This window comes from Ambystoma mexicanum, chromosome 6p (genome assembly GCF_040938575.1).
Source record: "Ambystoma mexicanum isolate Mex_15411 chromosome 6p, UKY_AmexF1_1, whole genome shotgun sequence".
NCBI classification, from domain to species: domain Eukaryota; kingdom Metazoa; phylum Chordata; class Amphibia; order Caudata; family Ambystomatidae; genus Ambystoma; species Ambystoma mexicanum.
Genome location: NC_090935.1, coordinates 1,367,368,214 through 1,367,374,213, shown reverse-complemented (window position 1 = coordinate 1,367,374,213; position 6,000 = coordinate 1,367,368,214). Strand labels below are relative to the sequence as shown.

Genomic DNA, 6,000 nt, shown 5'->3' with positions numbered 1-6,000 from the left:
CTGTTGTATTCCATGCTGTGTGTGAACGTGGAATGCCACTGCTGTGCGATTCCACGCCTTGTGTTCCATTACTTGTTGTTTTATGCAGGGAGTTCCAGAAGTTGTCAGTTGGAGGATTATGGTGAAGGTGGAGTCACTGGTCTCAGGCTGATACAATAAAGGAGCTTACCCTACACCTTGTGCGTCTCTTGTGTGTCTCCTTATTACACTGGCGACAAAAGTATCAGCCTGCAAACCCGCGCGCCTTGATTGTTCCCAGCGACTCCCTTTGTGTCCTCCCTGCTGCCGGGCTGAAAGTAGCCGCGGCTGGCCACCCCCGGAGGAGTGCGTGTGGCCCCGCATCGATGGTGAGGAGTACTCCGGGGCAAAACTGAGAGTGAAGCCGAGCCCGAACCCTGTCTTGATGCCGAGCTAGCGGAGAGCTCCGACGCTTCCCAGAAAGCGTCCCTGCGGTGAGAGGAGGAGCAGCACGTCCGGATCGCTCCATTCCTGCCGTCAATTGGTGAAAGCCCAAGCCAATCTTCGACCTCATTGGGCTGCGCTTCCCGGAAGTAGCCCGTCGGAGGAGAGTTCCACCCTCAATCCATCCTGAAGCAGAGCGGCTGCTGGAAGGTACCTGCTACCGTCACGGAAGGCGCTTTTGCACCGAGGCTCTCACAACAGACGACTCTGTTACTTTCGACCGAGGCCTGCGCTCCCCTGTCTGGGTAGAGCGCGGGCCCCAGCTTGGTCAGTCTTCCCCACTACTGGTGACAGGTGAGCCCTGCGAGTGCACTGGCGATGTGTGCAGCATGTGTATGCCTAAGCCCTTAACTCATTTATCGGCGCCGCACGGCAGCGCAGTGGACCCCAGCTACGTATTCCATGCTATGTGTGAGCGTGGAATGCCACTGCTGTGGGATTCCACGCCTCGTGTTCCATTACTTGTTGTTTTATGCAGGGAGTTCCAGAAGTTGTCAGTTGGAGGATTATGGTGAAGGTGGAGTCACTGGTCTCAGGCTGATACAATAAAGGAGCTTACCCTACGCCTTGTGTGTATCCTTATTACAAACTCACGAGGCGGCTTAGCAGCAAGACAGGCACAGACGAATCAGGTGCACGTCACACAGGTCGCTGAAGTGGGTATTTCGCTGCTCCAGCAGCAGAGAAGGAAAGAAGGTGACTCAGGTGAGATGAACATTTTTCCAGAATATGAGGAAAGTGCCTTAAATCCCCAGTCAGAAGGCACTCAGAGTGATTTTATTGATTATGGCGTCTCTACATAGAAAGCAACCAGCCTGACGTGTTGTCTTTCCCCAGTAATCATAGGGCAAAATATTCCAAGAACGCTGTGCTCCCAATTGTAGGCTGAACTCTCAGCAAGCAGTTCACCCCAAGCAATATCTCAGGAATGCTTTGCTATGGGATGCTGGAGCCAGGCAGTGCAGTAATCGGAGGGGCAGTTGGACCGCTGTATTTACTGACCTTGGTGTGACTCTGGTGTAGCAGTGGCCGGAGTCTAGTTTGTGGCCTCCTAAAGTGTGCACTCACCAAGTTAGGACATTGTCAATATGCAGGGGCAGTGTGCCTATCTCTTGAGTGGAATTCCCCGTGTCAACGCAGCCCGCAGAGGGGGTCTCGTCTGTGCCTTTATATTTTCTGAAGACTGAAATTAATAAGGAGGCTCTCCTCTCTGACCTCCATCGACATAGCGTTGGCTCGCCTCCAACAGCAGGGGTGATGTTGGAATCACCGGGAGACGGAGATCCCAATCAGCAATGATGATACGGCACCCTTGCTGCTGCACTGTGTGCAGGACCCCCTGTCACAGTCTCAGCAGTCTGCACGTCCCCAGTGATGTCAGGGACATTTGGGTCAGGGCCAAAGCCCATTGCTTCCAGTGCCTCATTACCAACTTTCTAGCAGATTGCGTGCTCTGGTCTTTCACACGGCTTCCAGCCCATCCCAATGGGGTCTTGTGGGGTTATCACTCTGGCACCGGCTTCCCTGCTAAAGTACTGCGTTATGACCCGACCCCTTCCCATTCTCTAGCGTTCTTTTGTCTAGTGTGTTTGTAGATTAGAGTGGTGCAGGCAAAAGTGTGGGTTGCAATGAGTAGAGGACATGTCGGAGCGCTGCTCCGTGGTCATACAACTTATTGCACAAAACCTGTAAAGAAATAAAATACACATTGCAAACATCCATGCAAGACCAATTGCATTTATTGTGCGGAGAAGCATAACAATTAGCTTTTTTTTTTATTCAAACTGAACACATACGCCCCCACCAATTTTAAAACACTGTTTAAAATGCCAGATAAAACAACACACAGGCGGATCAGGCAATCGTGGTGACTAATAAACACAAGGTCTTGCTTTTACCTTGTCATGTAAGAAGGGTTGTTAGCATTTTGCGATTACTTCAAATTCGTTTTTAAAGCATGGTTAAGAGAACAGTTCACCAGTTGCAGGCATATGGCTTCCTCTCATTGCAGTGGGCTTATATATTCAGTGTTGGAAATGGAAACAAATACCTAGTGGTACTCTGGCTGCATCCAAAAAGGAGGGAGTGGGATGGTCGGACAGATGGTAGGAGGGAGTCTGTGGAGAGAAGGGGTGACCAGGATCACACACTTGGCTCAAACTGTTGGATTTCAAGGTCCACATTAATTATGCCTTATAGAGTTTACTTACAAAAAACACAAATTGCATAATAAAGTAACATGAGATGTAAATTCTTATAGCAACATGTTAAGCCAAAAGGATATCATTGTGGCTTTAATTTTCACATCTTGAATGGTAAACTATAAGTCCCAGAATGCAAGATAATGCCAACCTGAAAAATCTAGTTAACCCTGCTGTACTTTCAGTGACTTAAGACATATGATAAAAGAAAATGTGTAATAAACAACGCGCAACCAATACAAATACTATGGAGCGACCACTTCATCATACCATTCGTGATCTGGAAAAGAAGCTGGAATACCATCAAAAGCAGTCAATTAAAAAGAACATCTGGAATCCTCAAAACCATCGACCACAAACCTGGACGGAACCGACCTGGATGAAAATGCAGAACTAATCTAGAAATGGATCGCCAAAACAATAGACAGCATCTCCCTGGAAAAACCCTTCATCCCCTCAGCAAAGAAAGCAGTGGCAAGATGGTGGTACACCCCACCTCAATACAATGAAGAAAAAGAAAACTTGAACTAGAATAGAGGAAAAACTATGACCAGGCAATAAGAACAAACTATCAAAAACAAATCCAAGCGTACAAAGGAAATTCTCAAAGCCAAAAAGAAATACAATGACTAACAGAATCACATAAGCCACCAACACCCAAAAGAAATATTCAACATCATAAATGGACGAGAAACCCACCTAAATGCAACAACACATTGGTACTGTCACAATAACTATGTGATGACCTTGCAGACCACTTCAAAAATAAAATCACCAACATACATCTGATCATACAAAGCAGACCAATTAACCAGACCGAGCAGTGGCCCCACCTACCCTGGAACCACAGAACAAGCTGCAAACCTTCACCCAAGTATCAGCAGAGGGATTCATCAAGATGGTGAAACATAGCAATAAAGCAGGCTCCCCAATGAGCACCTGCCCATCAGACATCTATAAATCAATCCTTACACAGGGCATGCCACTAGAAAGCCACAGAAACCTCTTCAACCAATCGCTCTCACAAAGGAGAGTACTAGTCTTTCAAATCCGAGTACATCAAACCATTCCTCAAAGATACTGCAGGCGATGTGGAAGACCTCTCTAACTACAGACCGATATCAAACATGCCATACCTAACAAAATTGCTAGAGACCTATATATACGAACAAATACTGTAACATGTAGAAAAACACCAACTATTGGACCAGGCAGAAGTTGGCTTCAGACCCATCAGAGGGACAGAGACGGCACTTCTCTGTATCTGGGATGACCTAAAAGACCAATGCAGATTCCAACACAAACTCGACACTGATACTACTTGACCTCTCTGCAGCGCTCGACACAAGTGAGCCACAACATCCTCATAAAGAGACTGGAAGAAATAGGGATTGTCGACATGGCTCTGCTTCGGATAAATTCTTTCCTATTTGAAAGAACAGAAACAGTATGGATAAAAACAATTCAAATCTGCGTTGCGGGACACCACCTATGGAGTACCACAAGGATCCTCCCTATCCCCGGTCCTCTTTAACATTTACTTGACTCCATCAATTAACTTCATCAAAAGGCATGGCCTCACCTGCTACATCTATGTAGATGACACCAAAATCATCTACAAAATCAAAAGATGTACAAAAGGAGAACACAACACTAGTAAACTGTATGAAAGAAGTTTACGAATGGATGAACACAAACAGCCTCAACCTCATCCTGGGCAAGACAGAAATCATGATTATATCCAAAAACCAGGCAAGCAACCAACCAATACACCACATGACCCACAGAAATAGGAACAGCGCCCACGCCATCAAAAATAGTCAAAAAGCCTGGAATCCTAATGAACAACGAGCTAATCTTAGAACCGCAAGTAAAGACAATAATCAAGAAATGCTTCTTCCACCTACATACAATCAAATAGATTCTACCATTCCTCTCCTTCACACACAAAACACTAGCCATCCTCTTCCTCATCATGTCCAGGAAAGACTACGCCAACACCCTACAACTCGGAATGCCAGATTATCTACTGAAGAAACTGCAACATATACAGAACGCAGCAGCCAGATTTCTCAACCTCTCACGAAGGGACCACATCACTCATGCGCTAAAGATGCTGCATTGGCTGCCAGTCAAAAAACAAATAACTCCAAACAATGTGCATAACGCACAGAGCAATCCACAGCCAAGGAGCAGAATGTCAAAAACAACACCGACACCCTTGGAATGAACACAGATATGGCAAGACAGAGGATTAGATTGTACCACGACAAAATGCAGGCAGGTGGCGAGAAGTCTGATTCGGAGGGAGCCCCAGGGGCACCCATTCCTAAAGGGCCCTACCGGAGGCTAGGGAGCAAGATGGGAGCGTCCTAGGTTGCACCAGAGACAGAGGGCATTGGAGTTGAAGGGGAAAGAAACAAATAAACCACTGGTCCCAGGGAAGAGGTCCTCCCCACCCTCAAGGGGGCCAGGGAGGCGATAGCGGCTACACATCAGGATATGCCAGGGCCAAAGTGATGTAGACATCTATCAGTCTTAACACAGGGGCATCTCCGCTAAATAGCCCTGCAGACCACCCTCAACTCTGCACAGCACACAGGCGGGAGACACCCTCCCCCCCCCCCCCCCCAGAACACCACAATGTGTGACACTGACAGGGTTGCGTACCACGGTGGCCAAAGCTCAGGGGGCACAATGAAGCACCACCACTAACCAACCCACTAAAAAATTCATCCCTCTGCTTACACCTATCAAACTCTAAACAAAACACCATACCTGTATAGCACAACAAACCACACGCACTTCACTACACTGCAACGACGAAACAAACCACACATAGGGCCTCATTACGAGTCCGGCGGTAACCGACCCGGAAAAACCGGCACCATGTTTTGTAATGGTGCCAGTGTTTCCATGTCTGCCTGCAGACATGGAAACCCACCAGGTCAGACCTGGCGGGAGTGACACCTCCCGCCTGCAGGAATCTTAATCAGCTGGTCCGGAAAGAACAGTGGTGGCGGATTTACCACCACCGTTCTTTCCAGACCAGCTGACTCGTAATGAGGCCCATAGCCTTGCACAACAGCACATGACAACCACCGACCGAAAAAAATCACACCTATGCTCAGCTAACGGTGTAAACCATACTGAAGCTGACAACAGCACATCACAGTTCTCTTGCACATTTTTCCTACTGAGTTACCCTACCCTCTTGCGTTTTAGATTTGTCAGTGCCAGGGAACCACTCTGGTGGTGAGAGTGCATAATCCAAATACCCTTTAACATAACATGATGCATTTGACTAGTGACTTAAAACAACGTCGTTTTTTTGCCT

General features: G+C 47.4%; 1 long non-coding RNA gene across 1 annotated transcript in view; it reads right to left on the bottom strand.

Annotated features, from left to right (window-relative positions):
* LOC138510429 (uncharacterized) overlaps nt 1-6,000 on the bottom strand; it is a 57,923-nt gene that overhangs the window by 51,428 nt on the left and 495 nt on the right. The gene's annotated exons all lie outside the window — the stretch shown is intronic.